General features: G+C 36.6%; 1 long non-coding RNA gene across 2 annotated transcripts in view; it reads right to left on the bottom strand.

Annotated features, from left to right (window-relative positions):
• Window positions 1-216: 216 nt before the first annotated feature.
• LOC137090617 (uncharacterized) overlaps window positions 217-10764 on the bottom strand; it is a 32434-nt gene continuing 21886 nt past the window's right edge. For both annotated transcript variants that reach the window (XR_010907920.1, XR_010907921.1), the window contains 3 exons: window positions 6153-6195; window positions 4888-5191; window positions 217-819 (listed from right to left, as the gene is read on the bottom strand). This is a non-coding gene — a long non-coding RNA (uncharacterized lncRNA). The remainder of the gene's footprint in view (window positions 820-4887; window positions 5192-6152; window positions 6196-10764) is intronic.

The following is a 10764-nucleotide window of genomic DNA, read 5'->3' as shown; positions in this document are numbered from 1 at the left end:
TGTTTACTTTCATGGCTGAGAATGCAGATGAAGATCACTGAATAAAGACTTGAATTTGCGTCTGTTCCTTGTCGTATTAATTCTGAAGATTTAAATCACAGTGCACAAATATAAGTGATTGTTTTTGTGAATTTATTTTTATTTAATTATTATTATTTTATGTTGCGTTTTATAGTTCTATTGTTAGTCATAGCATAGGACTATTCTGAGAAACACTCCTGATAAAACACTTTACGTAAATATATGCAAATGTAAATAAGATCACATAGGGTTTGGACACACAGGCAGTCCAGCCCTAACCTCATGGAAATTGTTTAGCTAATAATAATGTGTCATGTTGGACCACTCAAAGTAAAGTTATTGTTGAAAGCAACACAGTGTTTAACTTATGTATGTTTTTCTTACATTAAGCTGAGACAGGAAAAGGTATTTGTGGAGGAAAATACCTTTAAATCACAGAGTCTGTCAAGAAAATGTTTCTTGCAAGTGTTTCTCCTCCAAACACTCAAAATATCACAGCAAGGAAGCCATCTGCAGAACGCATTCCAGCCTTTTAGTGAGCATGCCTTTATCTCTGATTGGGGAGCGCAGGCTATGCTCGCCCCGTCTGGCAAAAGATGGAGTCCGGGCGCATGAATATGGATGCTGTCAGGTGTAAAAGAGTGGGGCTCTGTGATGCAGTGCTGTCTGTGACACATCCTCTGCTCAGCTCCCTGCTCCAATCACACCCCAGATGTACCAGGACTGCTGCTGCTGTCACTCAATCTGCGGGCTACAGAGTCTGCCAGCAGCAGGAACCTCGGTCCATACTGCCCAACTCTGACAGAATAAGACACAAAAGAGCCGTCGTCAGTTTGGGTTTCCAAGAGCTACAGGGGTCCCCTTTTAAATTAATTAAAAGGGGGATGTTGATCAAATGAAGCTTTAGTCATCATGGGAAATCATTCAGTGTTTGTTGTCACAATATATCTAATATAAAATATATTTGTTTTCTGTAGTTCTTAGATAGGAAATGATTAGGAGTGTTAGCTTCATAAATAAGAACGATGTACATATGAATGAATATAGTATAAGCCTGTTTTTGCCTCAAAGTAAAGAAAATAAGGTAATTGCCCCTTTGTTCCCAATTGTGACTATATAGTATATTAAAATGGAGACTTTTTCTCTTAACTGTCACAAGTAAGATTTTAAACTTCAGTACGACATTATATCTTTCAGTTGTGACTTTGTCTCATAACTGACTATATACACTCACCTAAAGGGTTATTAGGAATCCTTCAATTTTCAAGGAACTGTTCAATTTCTCATTAATGCAATTATCTAATCAACCAATCACATGGCAGTTGCTTCAATGCATTTAAGGGTGTGGTCCTGGTCAAGACAATCTCCTGAACTCTAAACTGAATGTCAGAATGGGAAAGAAAGGTGATTTAAGCAATTTTGAGCGTGGCATGGTTGTTGGTGCCAGACGGGCCGGTCTGAGTTTCACAATCTGCTCAGTTACTGGGATTTTCACGCACAACCATTTCTAGGGTTAACAAAGAATGGTGTGAAAAGGGAAAAACATCCAGTATGCGGCAGTCCTGTGGGCGAAAATGCCTCGTTGATTCTAGAGGTCAGAGGAGAATGGGCCGAATGATTCAAGCTGATAGAAGAGCAACTTTGACTGAAATAACCACTCGTTACAACCGTACCTCGGTTGTAACAGCAAAGCATTTGTAAAGCCACAACACGCACAACCTTGAGGCGGACGGGCTACAACAGCAGAAGACCCCACCGGGTACCACTCATCTCCACTACAAATAGGAAAAAGTGGCTATAACAGGCTGCACATCACTGAAACCACTAAAAGCCCTCAACATGTGGAAATGGGCTATTTTTTTGCATTTTTCTGAGCAACTTGTGTTGAAAAGCAAAGTCAAAGCAACGTCAAAGAATCTGACATAGAATCGTGCCAAAGCATGCATCTGGAGTGTGTGATTGGCTGCTGGGGCTGGAGAGGCACTATTCTAGTCATTCGGTTCTGAGCACTTCTCTGTATATTCATGAGAACAAACACTTTTAACCCAGTCACTGCAGTGTATTAAGCATGACATCGCATTACAGCGGAGAACTCAAACAACATGCGGATCGTGCATGAGAGCGGTTTCTGCACAGAACACAGTGATGAGTTTAACAACACTGGCAATGCCGATCATATATGGACCGGAGATGGCGTTTTTTGTTGTTGTTGTTTTTTTATTGATGCTTTTTGGACTTATTTGACATACTCCAGCACAGTGTATGCACATATACTGTATTGAAATATTAGCAAATAAGGACATTGATACAGCTGTCAGTTTGATTATGAACACGATGACGAGGAATTATTCTGATACACAGAAGACAATGATGTAGACCAATAATTAAAAGAACAATGGACAGAAAGGAAACTATGCTTTTAGTTTATTCTTTCTGTGTTGTTTGCTCACAGACTATAGTGCTCGTAAATGTAATGAAAATATTATTAGACCTTTTAAATGTTCTCATTCTTGCGGTCATGTTTTATTTACAATTTGTAAATGCAATTATGCATTTTTATTATTTGTGGGCAGCTCAATGGTTCATGTAGGTGGTCTACAAACTGAAAGGTTGGTGGTTCCATCCCCAGTGTATGAATGAGTGCATGAATGGGTGAATGTTGGGCAATATGTGAAGCGCTTTGGTGGCCTTGGATCTGTTGAAAGCGCTATATAAATGCAGTACATTTACCATTTATAATTCATGTGTCTCTATAATGAGCGCTCTGGAAGTCTGTATTTTATTGGTTGTTGTCTTCCCTTTTCCCACCCTCTACTCTGCCACTTTTACACCCTTTTACATAATGTTAAATTATGTAATGTTAAAATGCAAAATAAAAATCACATTTGTAACGGTATAATGGATTATATTTGTATGATATTTTTGGCATCTCAAAATGCAATTTTATATCTCATAATATGATTTTATATATCAATTCATATTCATATTTTAAAATGATAATTCATATCTCAAAATGCTAAGTTATAATTTAAAATGTTATATATTTTATCTTAAAATACAACTTTTTATCTCACAATATGACTCTATATCGCAAAATGTTTTTTTTTTTAATCTCACAATGTAACTTTATATCTTTCTGTTGTGACTTTGTCTCTTAAAATTGTCTTTTTATCTTCAAATTGGACTTTATTTCTTATGTTAAACTTTATTTCATAACCTTTTTTTATTTTTTAGCAATGAGGTGGGTATGGGCTTCGATGCCAGCAGTCACTAAGACCTCTGCTGTGACTTTTCTCATAAAGAAAAAACTAAATTATGAAGTTTCTTTCACTTTTGCTCGCAAAGTTCTCAAAAGATGCCCCTTTTCTTAGTGCCTGACGCAAAAAATAATTTTCACTCGACATCTGCAGAAAGTCACCTTGTTCTGGCATTGTGGGATTTTAGTCTTATTGTCTCTATTTGCGACATCTTTAAACATGTAGCTGTATTTCTTTTTTAAACATGGTCATAATAATGTTTTGTATTTTTTACTGAGGTGGAAATAGCCTTCAATATCATCAGCAACCAAGATATATTAAAAGAAGTGCACTTCTCACTACCAACTCATTAACATTTGAATAACTCTGCTGTGAATATTTCGTCAAAACCAATTTATATTCAAGTTATTTTTTGTTTGCAGAGATCTCAAAAGGTGCCCTTTTTCTTAGTGCGTAAGGCACAAGTAATATAATTTTCACTCGACATCTGCAGAAAGTCACCTTGTCGTGACATTGTCATTATTTAGTCTTATGAAAACTTTTTTTTTTTTTTACTCTGAGGTGGAACTAGCCTTCGAGACCATCAGCCACCAAGACACACAATAAAAGTACATTTTTCACTTATTAAAATTTAAACACCTCAGCTGTGAATCTTTTCATCAAAACCAATTTATGAACTCAAGTTATTTTACTTTTGCCTACAGTGATCTCAAAAGATGCCCTTCTTCTTTGTGCGCAAGTAATATAATTTTGACTTGACAATGACCTTATCATGACCTTGATTAAGACTTATGAAAGCAACTTCTCTTCTTGCAGTTTTTTTTTTTTTTTTTACTGCCTAACATCCTTGACAGCAATTCCGGAATAAGTTAAGAGTCTAATTTGTGGCTTTCTCAAAAGTTTGAAAAGCCATTTTAACACAGTTTACAGAAGTTGATCTCACCCATAATCCCTTTGGGATTTTTTTTCCACACTGCTTTGTGAATCACCGCAGAGGATACGGACGTCTATTTATTGTGTGTATAAAAAGATTAGAAAAAGAAGCTTTCTTTTCTTTTTTTAATGCGATGTTAATGGGATGCGACACAAAATATGAAACATAAGTAGATGATGCTCTGCAAACCCAGATGGGGCCATTTAGCCTCTTTAAAATATATGAGAAATTAAACATGCTTGTAGGGGAAAGAAATGTGCTTATCTCATTTTACAAAGCACTCCTGTAGAATATCTGCTAGTATCCAGACGAATGGAAACAGAAGTGAAACAATGTCGAGATTTTGGAGCAATGTGCACTCATTGTTGCCTGAGTTAGATTAAAAATGAGAGGGGGAAGAGGGCCGTGGAGGGAAGGGGGGAGGCGTGTGTATTTTTCTGTGATTCATACCCCGCTGTAAAAGGCAAAACTCTCAATTCCAGTATATCAGAACCAAACACCTTGGCTGATAGACGCTGTGAGGTGGAAAATAGCGAAATGAAATTTTCTGTGCTTAAACGGCGAGAAAAGAGGAAAAAATAGAAGAGGGGATATTCTCCAATCACTGCGCCCCCATCCCTCTTTGTCCTGAGAGGCCTGTTTGCCATTCTGCACGATTAACAATATTATCTGTACCTGCCCGCGTCTGCCGGCAGGCTGCATGCCATTGTGTTCTCGTCAGGGGTGAGCGCCTCGGGCCTGGCGTGACACTGACGCTGGCCCGTCAGGTGCCACAGGGTTGGCTTCTCCCAGGTGGGACCGCGCTGGCATTTTTAACCGACTCCTTGCAGGGAGGGGTGTAGAGACCCCCGGCAGGACCGACTATACGGGGGCGGCAGCTCCTTCAGCACCTGCCCAAAAAGGTGTATGTGTTTGGGCAGTAGTCCCAAAGGGTGTAGCATTTGTACAGTGTGTACAGAGCTCCATCTGGCTCTTCTGCCTGGAACAGAAAAGTGTGCAATGAGCCACTCCTTTTGTGTTTAGGTATTTCTGTTTTATATTTCAGCCTTGGATGCCTGACAGTCCGTTCACTGATGGTCAGATGCATATCAAACACAAACAAATCGCAAGCTCCATCTTGGCTGCCAGCTATGCATTTTCCGCCAGTCAGGTAGATATTTAATGTGCCAGAACAAAAAAGAAAAAGAAAAAGAAAAAGTACTGAGCTGATGTAATCAGCGCTTCTGATGAAGAACATCTGGTTTCAAATTTCAACGTCAAATTTCTTAACATTTTAATCTTTAAAATATAGTTTTTATGTGTTTAGTAGCCAGAATCTGTGAAATGCTCCATCAGATTGATTTGTTTTATGCAAAGTCTCTTTTTCGAATTTTGTATTACCTTTATTCTGCATTGCTTGGTTATCACAACTTAAATATTGGCTGTCATAAACCTTTGTTCACAAACTCTAAAGATTCTCAGATAAGACATAACTAGGATTTAAGATATACCATGCAAAAGTTTGAAATTGGGGAGACCTTTTAAGGTTTTGGAAGTCTTGTGTGCTCCATAAGCTGCATTTAATTGATTCAAAATACATTAAAATGAATTTGATAAAATATTACTACACTCTAAAAAATGCTGGGTTGTTTTAACCCAATGTTGGGTCAAATATGGACTAACCCAGCAATTGGGTTGTTTTAGTCCTGCGGTTGGGCTAAATATTTCCTTAAGACAACCCAATCACTGGGTTAAAACAACCCAATTAGTCCATATTTGACCCAACATTGGGTTGTTTTTTACTCAGAATTTTTTAGAGTGTATTTAAAAATATTCCTATGACGTCGAAGCTAAATCTTCAGCGTCACATGATCCTTCAGAAAATATTCTAATAGGCTGATTTGGTGCTCAAGAAACATTTCTTCTTATTATTAATGTTAAAAAAAATTTAGTGGACTTACTTTTTTCGGGATTCTTTAAACCTTCTGCAGCTCCAATGCAGCACTGAAATATAAAGTATGCTGTTAAAACAAATCTCAAGCTCTCTCTTTTCAAACCTGGCAACACAGATCCCTCTAAAAGTACTTTGATCAATTTAAAAAAACAATACTCTTTCTGTTTCTACCTTTCCTCTGTCTTTCTTTGCCCACTCTTCTATTCACTCAGAATAATTGACTCAGCTGCAGTCTTTGTGATATAATAACCAGTTCACCTCACTGAATAACATTTCAGAAGCTTAAAGCTAATTGTTCCTGAAAGAAAGAGAGAGAGAGAGCCGTGTGTGTGTGTGTGTGTGTGTGTGTGTGTGTGTGTGTGTGTGTGTGTGTGTGTGTGTGTGTGTGTGTGTGTGTGTGTGTGTGTGTGTGTGTGTGTGTGTGTGTAAGGAGTGATAAGAGTAGACGCGACACACTCTCACTGCAGGCCTGTGTGTGTGTGAAAATGACATTTATCTTCACAGTGAAGCCTGGCCCTCCCTGTATGCCCATATAAAAGGAATAGGCTCCAAGCCACACTGTATTTTTTTCTTTTTATTATTACTTTTCAATAACTACAAGGTTTCTTTTTCTTTCCCTGCAGGCCCAGTCTGGGATCCTGCTGAGCTCAGATAGGCAGTGTAATATTCACAGAACCTCCATTTTCTTTGTTCCCCACGAGCACTTTCATTGTCTTTCTGAACTGTGTGTGTGTGTATATATATATATATATATATATATATATATATATATATACATATATATATATATATATATATACATATACATATACATATACATATATATATATATATATATATATATATATATATATATATATATATATATATATATATATATAAATATATATATATATATATATATATATATATAATATATAGCCTTTAAAAAAGCATGCTTGATAGGTAGTTACTTTAAAGCTTTAAAGCCCTTGATTATCAAACCATTCTGGAACCTGTGTGTTGTGTATGGTCTTCAATAACACACTGGTCATTTTTGCAACCAACATTTATTTTTCATGGGTTTAAAAGGTCTTAAGAGTTGAATTACTGACTATAAATGAAAGAGCAAATGAATAAGATAAATTACGTTTTACAACCACCATATTTAGGACATATATATTAAATTATTTATTATAATATATTAATTATATTATTTAAAAAAAAATATTCATTGGGAAATTTTGCTTCCATTTTTTCCAATTACTTTTGTCACTACAACAAAATAAAGATCAAAGAAAATATACATTCAATCTGTATTGAATGATTTTTTTTTTTTTTTTTATGTCTTTACTTACACTTTTGATCTATTTAATGCATCCTTGCTGAATGAAAGTATTAATTTCTTAAAACAACAACAACAACACAAAACAACTTACTGACCCCAAACCTTTAAACAGTAGGTATTTTAGACAGATTTCCATTTCAGGCAGTGATGGAAAGTGTGATTTTTGGCATACAAATCTGTAGCCTCATAAACCTGCTTAATGAGAAGACTTGTGGCAAGTTTTATAGCTATTCTTCATGAACAATATACTCAAAGATGAGCACAGACTAAATTATAGTTAACTTTAACAATTAAAAGTTAATTATGGTCCATGCCAATTGGCTTCTGCAGTGATTTTTGTTTCATTGGCATGCCCCCAACTAAAAGAAAATCGCATAATTTGATAATTACGATATTGTGATGCCGTTCATTTGCTCCTCTCATAAATACTAGCATTCCAATAGTATTGTGTCACAACTTAAGTTGCATGAGTCCTTTATTGGGCATACATCCAAAGAAAAATAAAAAAATAAAATAACATTCACAACTCTATCACAGAATAAGAATATTGAACAAGACAGACTTAATAACTGAGTGATTCCTTAAGTCTTTTAATCTGCCAAATAAGAGGATATTTTTTGTAGCCTCTACTTTTGTTTTCCCAATGTAATACCATCCACATGGACATTCAGTAGACCAAATGGGTAGTGTTGCAGTTAATGTTGCCTGAATTCAAGTATCTGTCTGTACATTTTATAATTCTACAGTTGGCTCATCCAGGTCTTCTTTTTTTGTGGATGGGAAATATCTCTGGACCACTTCATCTCAGATATTGGAAGCACTATTCGAGCCTATGGGGGATTTGGGAAGATGTCCCTGGAGGTGTCATGCTTCTGTTGATTTCCTAATTTTCCTTTAAAAAAAATCCCTTTTATTGCTTATCTACTGTATCACACAACAAAACATGTCCAGTTGGAAGGGGCGGCAATTATAATTTTTTTCTTCGGCAGTAGGTCTCTTTTGGCTTAATGATATACGTTCTTAGTTATCTGAGATAAATTCTTCGCTCCATTTCTTTTGCCCTCTTGTCAAAGTCAGTCTTTGTATCTCACATCCGTTTCAGTCTACGTATTTGACCTTGTGGGATGTTCCCAATTTCCGAAATTTCCTCTGGGAAAAGTTTTTTTCTTATCCCGCATTCTAAAGTTTAAGATGTTATAGTTAGCTGTAAAAGTAGGTTATCATTGCCTGAAGGAAGATCTAATATTGGAAAAGGAATGGATTATTCTTCAATACCTATTCTGTCATTTACAAAAAAAAAAATTTTTTCCTATATAAAAAGTAATTTATGTTACAATACGCGAATGATAGAAGCAAATAACACCTGATACTAACTTGAAAAGATGAATTGAGGGCATTAGCTTAATGTTGTAGTGGTTTTAATTATGTCTATGGTTATCTAAAGATATAAACTGTGGATATTTTAACTGTGGCATTTATCATCCATTGAAAAGTGACTGTTCTGGAGTTCTTTTGGACTGTATTTGACAGCCACAACTGATATTGTACAAGTTAAAAGGTAATTACCAAATATTTTAATATCAATTCTATTCATCTAAATTAGTTAAAAATGTTTTACAAATTGTTTTAAGTCATAATAATGCAGCCCTAGTCAGGTTCTGCAGCATTTATGCATCCATGACCCATGATATAAACACATTTGTCATATTCCAGAATCATATTACTCCCATTACCTTCCTTACATAGCCTCTTCACACATGCATCAATAGAAGAATATTATGCAGTCACCTTGCAGTCTGTGCTGAGATTACAGATTTAAAGCATTTGCAAGAACATCAGTCTGTCTTTTTTATATATTTGAGGTGTGAGTTGAGCACCTGTGTGTGTGTGTGTGTGTGTGTGTGTGTGTGTAGACAGCTGTGAGTGGGGGAGGGGGTGCTGACACTCCTGAGCTGGCTCACAGCAGAGTGGGAGGTGTGAACAGGAAGTACCGCCCAACCTGCTCTCCGCCCAGCAGTCCAACCCCCTCACATCCCAAACTGGCAAACTGGATACCATGAGAGAGAGAGTTTCACCGGCAAGGTACCAGTTTTGTCTTAACTTCAGGTTCAAGTGAGGACTGCTTATAGGAGAAGCTTCAAAGATAATACAATTTATTGCCAAGATCAAAAATGTTGGCAAAACCTCCCTTGTTGACATTTGTATTCTCTTTGGCAGAGATGGCATTTGCTAGACTTTAAATCTCACAATTGTGACTTTATTTGAAGCAATTGTGACTTTTAATCTACAACTTTAGATCTCACAATGTAACGATTTAATAATTACAACAGTGTTTCACTTGTCTTGCTATCACCAGACCAAGCTCAATTTAAAATTGAACATTGGTCTGGGGATTCTGCTCTGTATTTTCTACTGCACAAGAGGCGTGATCAACGAGCAATTTTCGAATGCTTCTGTACGCAATTGGTTAGTCCTTCAACCAATCAGACCACAAGAGGCGTGATCAACAGGCAATGACCCATCACTTCTCTATCTGTGATTTTGTTAAACCCGCTAATAGAGCATCAGGTGGATAAGCCAGTCTGTGATTGGTTTCCGCAAAAGTGTACCAGTAGCAGTAGAAATGAATGTACAGGTTTCCAGACTGAGTTGCCGGGCGAAATCAAATCGCCTGTTTTTTGCTAGTTTCAGCCTGACGCAGTTATTTATGTCTTGCACTCACGTTGTTTAAATAGCAAATGGATTTGTTCGTCTGAAAACGAGTTGTGTTCAGACGCATTGCTGGCACTTTGCTTTTTTGAGGCAACTGAAAACGACTGCACTATTGACTTTACAGCAGGTTTTTGCTGGCCAATGGCGCAGTAGTTTTTTAGTAACATGCCAACAATGCGCCTGAACACACCAGTATTTATTTGTTATTTAAAGTGCGCGTTAGTAATGTATACAACCTATAGGAAGGTGCACAACTTGTGTACGTCTTACAATTATAGCTTCTCACTTTTGTATGCCAGAATTATGACTAAAATTTACAATTAGGGATTTATATCTCAATGTTACAATATTTAAAGGTAAATTATGCTATATTTTTTATGTTCAAAAACATAGTTTATTGTTCATTGTCTGTATTAGTATACCATTTCCAACATCTATCTCCCCCAAAAGTGTAAACATTGAGCATGGTCCGTACAGATCCGTCAATCACTTTTCAGCTCTACCTTTAGCGATAGTTTGGGGCAAGGCTACTGTAGCAGGCTGAAACAGAGGCTACTTAACCAGCGTGGAATTTACCATA

This window comes from Pseudorasbora parva, chromosome 10 (genome assembly GCF_024679245.1).
Source record: "Pseudorasbora parva isolate DD20220531a chromosome 10, ASM2467924v1, whole genome shotgun sequence".
NCBI lineage: Eukaryota > Metazoa > Chordata > Actinopteri > Cypriniformes > Gobionidae > Pseudorasbora > Pseudorasbora parva.
Note: the sequence above shows the minus strand (reverse complement) of the source record. Positions and strands in the feature narration are given on the sequence as shown.